A 13,607-nucleotide genomic window follows, 5' to 3' on the forward strand; every position below is an offset into this window, starting at 1 on the left:
TTGTGTGACTCCGCCCACAATAGCAAAGAACATGATATGATAATTAGGCAGCAAATGCCATCTCTTGTGCCATTCCCCATTCTCCTGAATGGACTCCATTTCTTCCATATCGACTCCATGCTCTGAATCCCTTGTAGCCGAAGATGTCGTCAAAGCTCAGTTTAATTGCCCTGTGGATCCTCCGGAATAATATGTTCCTCCAAGGGTGGCGCCTTCCTGCAGTGACTGGCGTGAATCCAAGTTGTCCTCTCAGCAACCTTCACAGCCGAGTTGGTCACCAGCAAAACCTGAAAAGGCCCGGTCCACCGAGGCTTCCTCCAATGGCGTCTCTTGCAGTCCTTCACCACGACCAAGTCTCCGCTTGGATCGTATGCAGAAGTCCCTCCAATCGCACCATGCTGCCGAAACTGCTTCTACCTGTCAGTGCTTGGATCTTAACAAGCATAAAAACGAATGCAGAAATCCAACATACTGTCATAAAATGTCTCACAGTAACACCTTGGCCACTGCTTCTGCATCTGCGTTACCTGTTATAATTCAATCAATATTTAAAAACATGTCAACAATCATCAAACAGTATCTTATCCCCACATACGGAGCACATCCATTTAAAATCCATCATCCACTGGTCAGTTTGAACCTAAATGAAAAATTTAAATTGTGAATTGTCCGTTATATGAGCTTATATGAGCAGCCATGTTGACATTATTGGCTACTCCCCCCTTGTACACATCAACATATGTGTAAAAACAAAACAAAAAAACACCCTGTGCAGGAAAAACAAATCATTATTATTTCCACAATAAACACTTCAGTGAGAAGGCGTGTTTCTCTCCTTCAACCAGTCCTAAAAGAAAACAGAATCTTGAGATTTAGTTTGAGCCCCACACTTTTGAATGTCCACCTCCTGTGGAAGTAAATGGCATATGTGCGGTTTTCCAGCTCGTGGACTTTAGGAATCCTTTCGTTTCCCACAAAGCCCCAAAATCATGTTAGTCCAAAACATGCTTGGTTAGTTATTGTTTTAGAATCATGCAGTTACACTGATCACATGTAGACATACATTCACACTCATACTGTCTGGTTGTCAAGTCAGGTTCGGTCAGGTTCACCCCATAGTCAGTCATTGACCAGTCACATTTATCATCTTTCCTCTTTGTCTCTTATTTATAATTCTCCATTATAATGCTTTTGTGCTTTTTTAATCTTTATTTAGTTTTTCCCCTCAACACTACTAAATCAATTGCAGAGCAAAGCAGTGTTGTGCTTGATATCGGGGTGCACAGTCTCTCCCGCCGCGGGACGGGAAGAGGGACGATAGCTGACCGTCCAGTGTGTTCCCACTTGCAGCTCCAACAGTCGTTTGCGGCCTGGTTGTGGCCACGTTCGATAGTGTTCGAATAGTCTCAGCTGAGGCCAGGATATTACTTAACAACGCTGCTGCATCAGTTAAGCTTTGTGCAGGCTGCTGAGCAGACATGATGGAATGGAACAATCGCAAACGGAAAGACGAAAAATATTGTTTTCGCTTTTTTGAAATTCGCGGTTCTTCGCTGTTTTTTTAAAACGACTTCCTTTTCAACTGAGATGCCTTCCGTTCAACTGAAATCCCTCTCACACAACATACTGAAATCCCTCAAACAACACTACTGAAATCCCTCTCACACAACATGTGTGTGTGTTAGTGTGTTTGTTATGGAAATCTGAGACCCAATACTGTGGAGAGTACAAGTCAGAGTGATCAAAACAAATAATTGGTGAATCAGACAGAGTTGTCAAGAGATGGTTAAGTGGACCAGTGGCAGTCGCTAAAGTGGATGGCAGGTTAACACAATATGACAACATAGAATCCTCACACAAAGTTGTGGAGGGAAGAGGACATCCTGGAGCCTTGAGTCCAATCTGTGGAGGAGCCCCAAAAAGGATTTCAAATGGGCTGAGTTGACTCCGTGTTATTTTCCGCATCCGCATGTACATCAGCACAATGGGCAGAGCTTGTGTCCATGACAGACCTGTGTCTGCACAGCATTTTGCTAGTTTGTTTTTTATTGTGCCGTTCTTTCTTTCCACCCCACCCCCACTCTGTGGATGATAAGCACAATGCTTTCTGATGTCCATGCCCATGTATTCTCCTATCTGCGTAATGGCCTCATTAGCAAAATGTGAACCGTTGTCGCTAGAAATGTTGTCTGGTAGTCCCCATCTAGGAATGATTTCCCTCAGTAGTGCCTTTGCCACAGCATTTGCTGTCTGTGATTTTACTGGGAAAGCTTCAACCCATTTGGACCACATGTCAACCACCACCAGACAGTGCTTCCTACCCTCAATGAAATCCAGCATTAGGTGCTCAAATGGCCTGGTGGGAGGTGGCGGGTCCTGTAACCTTTACTGGTCTACCAGAATTTTCATAATGAAAATTAGGCATGCTTCACAGTGCTTTTGAGCTGTTACTGTGAACCCCCTTGTGAACCACTCCTGATTTATAGCCTCTAACATCCCCCCTTTTGACACATGGTCCAACCCATGTCAACTTAGCAAAATGAGGGAAGAAATGTCTTGGGAGACATGGATTGGAATTTGGACCAACCCAGATGCTGGAGGTTGGGTCAAAAACAGCCCCAGCAGCCTTCCACTGAGCTTTCTCAACTGGTGTAGCTAGCTGCTGCATGGAAGTCAGTGATGACATTTTGTCAGTGAAGGAGGAGACAGGGATTTTAACAAATGAGTGTGCGTGAGGTGCGAGAGGAATCAGAGCAGCTGCCTTTGCGGCTGAGTCAGCAGTTAATTAGCGGACCCAATTTCTTAGGGAAATTGGGTCTGTACTGCTTGCGTGTGCTGCACATTTACAGACTGCAACTTCAGATGGGAGCAGAATGACGTCTAGTAAGCCTGCAACCAGTACATGGTTAAGTACTGGTTTGCCATCAGATTTCAGAAATTGTCTACACTTCCAAATAGCCCCAAAATCGTGTACTACCCCAAAAGCATAGCGTGAGTCAGTGTAAATAGTCACGGTTTTGCCTTCTGCAAACGTGCAGTTAGTGCGATGAGCTCTGCTGCTTGTGCTGATGTGACATGGGATTGGTCCAGAACGGAGTACAGCAGAATCTGAAACAACAGAAAAACCCACCCGATTAGTGCCCCCTTGGTCGCAAGAGGCAGACCCATCAACATACAAAATGAGGTCAGCGTTGGTCAGAGGAACGTCTTTTAAGTCCGGTCTAGGTGTGCACACAGTCGTGTTCATCACCTTCAGGCAAAGGTCAATAAGAGGGTTCTTACACCTTTTCCAAAGTCAAATTCAAGCACTTTTCAAGCATTTTCAAGGTGCACTTTTCAAGCTTTTCAAGCATCTTACAGCTGTTGTAAATTACATATTTATATGCACATACTCAAATGATTATTTCCCTACCTCACATTAAATCAGATGTTCTTTATGCTATAAACAACCAAATGTGTTTTTCGTGATAGCATTCTACACGAGGATGAAAAATTAAAGAAAATAAAACTAAGTTTAATATTTCAAAATTAGTGATCTGTACGTCTAAAAATGAATTCAGGCGACCTTTCACCTCCACTTAATTAAATGCACTGGTTGCACGATAAAAATGTGAGTTAATTGATTTAAATAAACAGTTTAAGTTGCAACATTAATTTATAAGTTGTGTTGACGTAATAATGTTGGTAATTACATCAACTTAATATTGTGTCATTTGAACTCTGATTTCTGCGTTAATTGATTTCAAACTAAATTCAAGTTGAAGTAAGTAATGCAATTGGCTTGATAACTTAATTGTTCTACACCTTGAGTTAAGGATTTCAAGTCCACTCCCACTTAAGATGCCTGGACAAGTTCCCACAGTTAAGACAAATAGAAATATACAAAGGACATTTTAAGGTGTCATCTTTTGTCATTCAAATACAACTTGAAATTCAAACTCTCCTGATTGAAACATCATGTGTTGAAATAAACAACTGCAGTTCAAAAATAAAAAAGTGAATTGCCTAATATTTTTGTTGTGGAATCAATTAATTTCTTTCTTTAAAGGCAAAACATGGAAAAGCTAAGAGAAAAACCCTATTGAATACAATATTATTTGGAGCAACTTAATTTATAAATTTAAAAACATCTGTCCATGTTCAACACTGGTAATTAAGTATATACAACTTAAGATTATATTTAAATCATACGGTAAAACAAGTTGGAACGTTTGGAGTAATCAACTTAAAAACTTGTGTTTATGCTACCAATTATTAAGTAAGTGGTAATTGAAAACACCTCTGATTGTAGAGGAAAAGCCTTCTCCCCTAACTCAAATAACTTTGTTGCTTTAACAAAATGTAATTAGAAGTTGTCTTAACTCAATAACCATCGATGCAACCTATTGCCTTGATTTTCTTTGTTAAGCCAAGCATTTGTTTTTAGAGTGTACGTAGACTATAACCTGGCTGAGCCGATATAAAAACAATCAGCCAAATAACTTTTCAATACATCATTGATTACTATTTTTGAGGTACTTTTAGGTTGGCAGTGAACATAAGTCAGAGGTACATGGTGTACTTTTCCTCCACTACATGTATTTAATACCTTTAGTTACTTCACAGATGTGGATGAATGATGTGAAATATAATCAAGTGATATAATCAGATTTTAGTTCCACCTGGAGTAAATCCACAAGCTACCCTGCAGTATACAGAGTCATTCAAACTAGCTGCACCTTCACCAGCTCTGAGAACACTTTCATGATCAATCATTATAAAACATATCATATATATTATTCTGAAATGGACCAATCTGCACAATGAATACTTTTACTGTCGCTACTTTCACTATATTTTGATGAGAATACTTTTCTACTTTTACTTGAGGAACATTTTGAATGCAGGACTTTTACTGTAACAGAGTATTCCTACACTCTGGTACTTCTACTTTTACTCAAGTACAAGACCTGAGTACTTCTACTTTTACTCAAGTACAATATCTGAGCACCTATAATTTCACTAAAAGATCTGAGTACTTATTCCACCTCTGGTAGTGTATTAGTCTGAATTGTAGCTACAAAATCACACAGAGCTGCATACAAATAGCCTCACAATGGTAACAAGTGGAAAATAATATTTACAAATGTGTACAATGATTTGTAGGTAATTTTAACTACTCAAGACACCTGACTTATACAAAGGAAGACTGTGTTCATTCTACAATTACATGGGATTAAAGCAACATGTAGTTTTACTTGTATAATACTTCCATTTTGTATAAAAGACAGTTTGTTTTCATCTGTTTTCGAATAAACAAAGTATTGGCTTTCAGAATATTAAACTTGTTTCGGCATAATTACAAGCAGAGAACGGACTAATGTAACATCACAGCAAGCATAACAACAGCCGTGTGTTATGAACACATACGCAAGAATGACATCATCTGTCGCTTAGTGACAGGTTTTGGCAGAGCAGCCAATGATGCAATACGCTTATCTGAAAGCGTTTTCCCCTCTCCTGAAATGACATGACTCAAAAATGTAACTGTTCTTTGTACATATTGGAGTTTTGACAAACTGGCCTTCTGGCCTTCGGCTGCGAGGTATTTTAACAAGGAAATGGTATCAGCTCCACACTGTTCTGCTGTGGGTGCGCAAATCATGAGGTCATCAAACTGGCCTTGTATGAGAGCGGTGCCTTTAGAAACTTGGAGAGAGGCCAACCTTGTACACAATGCCTGGTTGTACACAGTAGCCTTGACACAAACGTGTGAATGACATTCAAATGTGAACAAAATTGACTGTCTTTGTGTACAGGAACACTGAAAAATGCATTTTAGAGATCTTATGACAGTAAAAAATGTTGCAGAGGCTGGAACTTGGGAAAGAATCAGATAAGGATTTGGGACGAGCGTGCATTCACAGCTGCATTTACAGCTGTAAATCCTGGACAAATCTCCACTCGTCAGGAGGTTTTGTCTCTGATCTTCTTGACAGGAAACACTGGAGTGCGTACCGGAATCGTTACACGGAATAATGACCCCTTGTTTAAGCAGAGAGGTAAACACTGGCCGAATGCCATCAACAGCTTCACGTTTCAATGGGTACGGGGGTTGATTTGAACGGAACGTGGACATTAAACCTACGTCATATCTGTGAGCTGCCCAGAGTGAGTATGGCACATCTGAAAGCGCGGCAGGAAGCTCAGAGATATGAGAATTACCTCATCATCCTCAACCAACAGCAATGTGCGCAGAACGGCTACGTTCGTGCACATTTTCATTTGATACACGTCACGTGACACATGTACATGTGTACATGACATATTCTGTGTGTGTAGGTGCCCAATCAGTGACTGACTCCCAATCTTTAACGATTGGACCCAAATCCCTCTATCTATCAGTGGGGCCCCTGGCTAGTGAAATGTGTGGACCGCCCCTGGGATTTGATACAGTTTGTGTTGTGTGGGTGTGAGTGCAACAGGAACCAGCTGAGCAGCAAACTCCAATACATAGTTTTAAACATGAGCTCATCATTCACACATTCTAACAGAAAAACTCTCATCATAGCATTTACACGGATCATCAACAACGTTAGCAGTACAATGCAAATGAGAAGCCTCCATGAACACAGCAGGTGGAAAACCACGTTGATCAGTCAAACGCAACAAAGCCTGAGAATCAGGATATGTCAGCAGCCATTTGATACACATTCTCCAGTTCTTTATCATCAAATGCCAGTTTTTTTGAACAATCGTAGGAGATGGCTGTCGGACTTTAAGACCCTCATTTGTGGAAAAATGAGGTCTAAGCCGAACCGGAGAATCAGATCTCTGCGCAGAAAATTTATTGGGCAGACAGATGATAAAAGAAAACTGTTTTTTACTGATGTGGGAAATGGATGACTATCATCACCGTTATCGCTACTGTGAAGTGATACAAAAACTTCTCCTTTACAGTCACCCCAGCCGCTCCTATTGAGTGCATAAATCTACCACTAAATTTGCAATCAGGCAAATCTGCCCTTTTTACCACAGAATGTGTAACCCCAGAATCAACCAAAAAAATGGAACATCAACACCCATGATAACTAAAGTTAGTGTGAGACATTTCTTAAATGCTGTTTCACTGTCATATTTCAAATATATATACCCTCTTTAACCACAGACATGTCTTCTACATTTTCCAATTACTCAATAGCGTGATGTGTTTGTGTGTGTGTCACTTCCCTGGTTCGATGCTGCTGGCTGAATTTCCGTCTCGCTCGATCGGGCCCCTTCCTCCCCATCTGGTGTAGGTCAGTCTGATTGTGAATGGCCCCGTCCTTGCTGTCCCCCTCTGCCTCCACTGCCAGTGTTCTGTGAGCAATCCCATAATCCAGGGGTGCCCACACTTTTTGGGCTGGTGAGCTACTTTTGAAATGACCAGCTCACCGAGGTCTACCAACCAAAAATAAAATCCCAAATTGCAAGGGTTGCTGAATAACACGTTTTATTTATACATGGGATAATAGGGCTGCAACAAACGACTAATTTGATAATCGATTAATCTATCGATTAATGAAACGACTAATCGACTATTCAGACTATTACTGTATGCCTTGCACAATTTCTCAAACCCTCTTGTTTAGCCATCAACTTTTAGATTTAGCTTGAGGTTGTTTTAGGCATGTGGAAACTAACAATGAAGACAATAAAGATGAATACTTGATTCAAAAATACATATATTATTAAATTAACAAATTGTGAACAAAACTAACATTGCTTTTTATTTAAATTAAATAAATAATATTTCACATCAAAAGAAACAATGTTTTAACAAATCGTATTAAATAATCTGATGACAGAACTGTGAACAGAATAGCTGAAACTTTAACAAAATAAAGAGTAACTCAGTTTCCTATAATCATTAACCCATGTTTGAATCATTGAGTTAACTGCGTGTGTTGCTGCTAGCATACATAACACCTGACGTGGAAACGTTACTCGTGGATGGGGCTTGTTGGGGATTTAAAGGGATAACTGGTCCGCTTTTCAAATCTCCGCGCGTTCCTATGAAGCTGGTTATAATACAGGAAGGAATCCATATCTACAAAGTAACCGTTAACAATAATCTACTTTAATGGCAATATGACAATGCAATACAATCATTACAACACAACATGATATATTACAGTTATATTGCAATGCTTAAGGAGTAATGCCGGCTTACTCCTGCTCTAGTCCGCATACTGCAGAGCTACTTTCACCCGAGCGCAGCATGTGAAGAAGAGGCCGAACGCCAGGGATCCACTGGAGATATACCAGAGTAAGAAGGAGGGGTTTGGTGTTAGGTCAGCTGGTCATCTTTTCAGGTCATCTCATTGGGAGACGCAACGCAGCAGGAAACGCAGCAGGAAACCAAACAGGCTCACTTTACAACAAAAGGTCTCAAGGCCTGCATACCTACACCTCCCCCACAGAGCCATAAAACCCTGTTTACTCCAACCAGCCCAGAATGTTTATAGCCATTTGTAGTCCTTACATTTATGAAAGGATAAAACAGAGAAATCAATATAAAACACAAACACAGGTATTGTTTGAACAGTATTCACTTAACTGCTACTATTGATAAGCACCAGAGAAACCCAAGGGACCTCTCTTAACATCACAACCACTGTAGCTCGTTCTAAGTTGAATGCAAATCAGGACATGCTCTCACCTTCCCCCATCTTCCTTTGTCCTCAAAAACACATGTCAACAGGCCCCAAATGCAGCTCACAGTTTTACCCAAATTATTCCCATTTTAAGCTTATCCATAGTTTGCTAACATGAATAAATACAAATATAACTCTACAAATCCCCCTTTTTATCTCCTTCTCCAGAGATAAACTTAGACAAGGCATTTTGAAATATACCCACGGTCATTCTTTTCTACTGTGTCCATAAATCCATCCGAAGCTGGTATTTAGAGCACTTGAAACCTTCATGGAGACAGAACACCACTTTCCATGGCAGTGAAGGAACCCTGAGGGGGTAGCTGAGTGCTAGAATCATCAGCCCCCCCCCCCCGAGGAATAGCCCACAAGGACAGCTAATAGGGAGGGGGAGATGCAGCTTGCCCTTCACGGGTAGAACTGATCAGAGCAAAGTAGACTCCTCTGCTGCGCCGTCCCGGCTTGCCGTGTCTTTGTCCACCCAATCCGCTGACAGCAGCTTCTGGGCTGCCTGCTAGAGAGATGTCTTCCTCCTCCTCGTCCTCCGGCCCGCTGATGGCGGCTTCCGGGTCGATGCTGTAGAGATGTCTCCAGGGTCCTCCTTCTCCGGCCCGCTGATGATGCCTCCCGGGTCGTCTGCTGTAAGGATGTCTCCAGGGTCCTGCTCCTCCAGTCTGCTGCTTCCGAGTAGTCCACGTCTGCCAGGGCCACGTCCGTCCTGATGTCGTCCCCTGGTCCTAGCAGGTGGTTTCCCCGCCGCACACTGGCTCCCGTGGTACGAGCTGTCCCCCTTTTCTCCCAGGCAGACGGCATAAGAGGTCCGCTGGGTCACTCGGTCGGGGTCGGAGAGCCTGGGGTTGAGCCACTTTGTCCTCGTGCTTCTCGGGTCCCCCTTTTGGCGCCGGTGACCTGTGTGGAGAAATCTGATACAACTCCCTCAAGCCTACGCTCAGCTGTTTTGACCCACTTGGAGCCTGTTGGTGGGGTGTCTTGAAACAACAGCCGTCTGTGAACAGGTTTTCCAAATTAATTGTAGACCTCCTATCTGCCAGTGCAGCTTCAGAATCTTAATACTTGGACTGTGCCAACTAAATAAGAACCTCAACATCTTTAGGTAAACTAAATAACATATTTCAATAGCTCTGAATTTCTGACAAGCATCCGTGTTTATTTTTAAATGAAATCCTATTTAAAATCTAAATATAATATGAACTGCTAATGTTTCTGGTAAAGAAACACACTAATGTTATGGATTCAAAAACAACCAAAATCACGATGCTAACAAAGTGAATGATTTCCTGGTGATACTGCTTTTACCTGTCAGTGCTTAGATATTATCACGCTGAAAAAAGGAATACAGAATTCCAACAAACTGTCATCAAATGTCTTTCTATTATAAATTTAGATGAAATGTATATCCCTATAATGACCTAAGCAATAAAGTATATGGCTTTTACTTCTTTACCAGGCTAGTTACATGATGTTGTCTAAATTAAATTCTGTCTCATTACATTACTATGTTTTAGCTTTAACTGTAATATGTTCTTTCTACATTTCAAACCTCAGTTACTCTAATGTCTGTTAAAATATTACAAAATTGTTTCATTATCACAGGTCAACTTCTTCGGTTTCACAGTAGCCCCTTGGCCACTGCTTCTTTGTTACCCGTTATAATTCAAATCAATATTTAGAAACATCTCAACCTTCATCAAACAGTATCTTATCCCCAGATATGGAGCAGGTTAATTACATTCAATGCTCAATCCTTAAAAAATGTAAATTGTGAATTTTACAGCCATGTTGACATTTATACATTATACTCACTCCCCCTTTTTACACATGAAATCCTGTGTAACAAAAGCCTGTAATGGGAGGGGAACAAAAACTGTCAGGTAATTGGTTAGGGACATAACGAACATTATTATCATTATTTCCACAGTGAACACTTCAGTGAAAAGAAGTGTTCCTCTCCGTCCTTCAGGCCTAAAAGAAACAGAATCTTCAGATTGTAGTTTTACATTTGCAAACCGCCAACTCATGTGAGAGGAAAATATCACATGTGCGGTTTCCCCTTTTTGTGGAATTTTTAGGAAACCTCTCGTTTCCCTTGGAGCTCCAAAATAATATGTTAGTCCAAAAACATGCTTGGTTAGTTATTGTTTTAGAATCATGCAGTTACACTGATCACATGCCGGCATACATTCACACTCACACTGTCTGGTCGTCATGTCAAGTTTGGTCAGGTTCACCCCAGAGTCAGTCATCCACAGTGCCTTGTCAAGTTACACTGTCGGTCAGGGTCAAAGGTCAGTTGGTCTCCGTCTTTTTTGGCCATGTGTCGTGCTCTGCAGAGACTTTGACATTTCAGCATAGGCCAGTATCCTTTGTCTACAAAAATATGTCACGATTTCAACTATAATTTTCAAGATGATTCTCACTTGTCATTGGGACTTCCGCCTCCCACTTTTCCTGAAACTTGGTACAAAACTCACTTCCTTCGAGTACCACTACTAATTAAAATGTCTAATGATCTATTTCAGAAACTTTTGTACAATAACTATTATCTTGAGTCAAAACATTACTAGGATCTGTGTCGCTCTGCATTTCATAGCTCATTATAATTCTGGTCTACTTAAAAAACGATGTTAAACTCTTTAGCAGTGTGTGGAACCCTGGGTGTCCGAACATGCAACAATTACTCCCTCCTTTATCAAGGATTTAAAACCGAAGTCTGGTAATAACTATGCCACAATGGTGAAATCAACACTTTAGATTGGAATTTAATATGTGGCTTGGCACTAGCCATTAATACAAACAAAGATTTGTCCTATAGAGTGGTTCCTAAAACTATCCTTTTAATGGTGATCAATATTGTAACCAATGAGATCACTACTTTATTCACACGTGAATAAAAATGTCTTAAAGAATGAATTGTTAACATGATGAAAATATTGAAGAATATGGTTCTACTCTGTCAGTGTGTTTTAGGATGATTATCATTTTACTTTAATAGTTTCCTCTTTACTGCTATTTTTAATTTACCAAATGATTAATAAATCTTTCTGTCTTTACGTATTTATGAAGTTAATTCAAGTTATTTAAATGTGCGTTTTGTGAATAAGTGTGTTTATGTGTAACTCACTCATTCCCGGTCTCCTTTCCTCCTCCCCTGGTTTTCTCAAGCCGTGACCCCGGCCTCCTCACTTCTAATCGACCATGCCAACTCCTCTGATTCTGTCTTCTCTTCAGTCCATCAGCTGTTGAATCCATCCGCTGTAACTTTTGTAGGCAGCCATTGGCCCAGTCACATCTGCAGCCCCATCATGCCACTGTTGTTGCACTCCTCCTTTACAGTCTCTCTGCTGTTTTTATGGAGGGCGGATTCTGCTCTCATGTCCTGTCTGAGGGGCTGATGAGAGTATCTCTCTGTATGTCAGCATGCTGGTTTGGTTCTGGATGCCACAGGTGGAGATAGTTCTGGCTGCAGTCTTGATGTAGTCTTGTTGTTGTTGTTGGTTCAGCTCTGGTTCTCTGTCTGTACGATGGAGAAGGAGGAGTCTCCTGTTGGGTTAGGTCTCGTTGTCTGCTTGGAGGGTCGGGATCAAAGCCTTTCTAACTCAGAGGGGGAGTCCAGGCCCCGGTACACATTACCTATAAGAAGTCTAGCACACTGATGTTAAATAAATCCAACCCTTTCCACTCTGTCTCTTTCTAATCATACTATCTGTCTTAGTTGTTAAATGCCATGTAAACAACATAATTAATGTCTACTTATGATATTACAAAAACTAACTCCAAAAATTGTTTCATCCATTGTTACATATTTACCCAACACAACTCTGAAATACTTACATGTTTCCAGCATCACATATTCCACACACTATGAAAGAACATCTCCATATCTTCTCTCATTTTAAATCCCACTGTTACTTCGAACAATAGTAAACCTGCAGAGCACACCAATCGGATCACAGTAATGAAATTTGAATCAAGTGTAGGCCTATGTCTTCTTTCTGAACATTTATTTATATTGTCTACATTTGCAAACAGTTCGAGTGTAAAATGTGTTTTGCACAATGTATTTACACTCTACAGATTCTTGAGTTTACTCATCTCCTGGTGCTGTCGTTGTAAAAAATGTTCAATCCCTTATTGTTTTGTACCAGTTTACCAAACAATACCGGCCAGCAATGTAATGATTAAACTCTAAGCTCGCATAAGTTTCAAGGGTGTGATACCCCCTTTCAGCCACTAGATGGCAGCAGCAGAAGTTTCAAGGGTGTGATACCCCCTTTCATCCACTAGATGGCAGCAGCAGAAGTTTCAAGGGTGTAATACCCCCTTTCAGCCACTAGATGGCAGCAGCAGAAGTTTCCAGACAAAGGGAAACGCTCTACCTTGGTTTAATATATAACAGACCTCTGGCTTTAAGCTTTTAGCATTGGTCTGTTATTTAAACCCCAGTTTTAAACGGCGACTCGATCTGATATATCGAGTTTTCAGGTTTTGCCGTGCAGGATTCAAACCTCGCATTCACACAAACTGCACCATTTCTACGCCACTCAGGAATAAACACCTGCAGATCCGCGCCAAACTGCTCTATTTTTTCGTCACGCAGGACTTTCGTCTACCTGTCGATCCACGTTTACGTTTTGTATATAACTTTCCTAACATAGTAAAATATGCATTGTATATTCCATTTAAACTATAAAAACACTGTGAAACGCCTACAGACAATCCTAAAGTTTTAGCGTATCCAATTACAGACAGGCGACTTTCATCGTCTGCTTACCTTATTTGCAAAGTTGCAGAGTCCTGCTGATTGTCTGAGATGTTTGAAAGCGTCTGAATTCTTCCTCAGCTTCGTTATCTCTAGACGTCGGGTCACCATTTTGTTGGGGATTTAAAGGGATAACTGGTCCGCTTTTCAAA

The sequence above is a fragment of the Gymnodraco acuticeps genome, unplaced genomic scaffold (genome assembly GCF_902827175.1).
Source record: "Gymnodraco acuticeps unplaced genomic scaffold, fGymAcu1.1, whole genome shotgun sequence".
Taxonomy (NCBI): Eukaryota; Metazoa; Chordata; class Actinopteri; order Perciformes; family Bathydraconidae; genus Gymnodraco; species Gymnodraco acuticeps.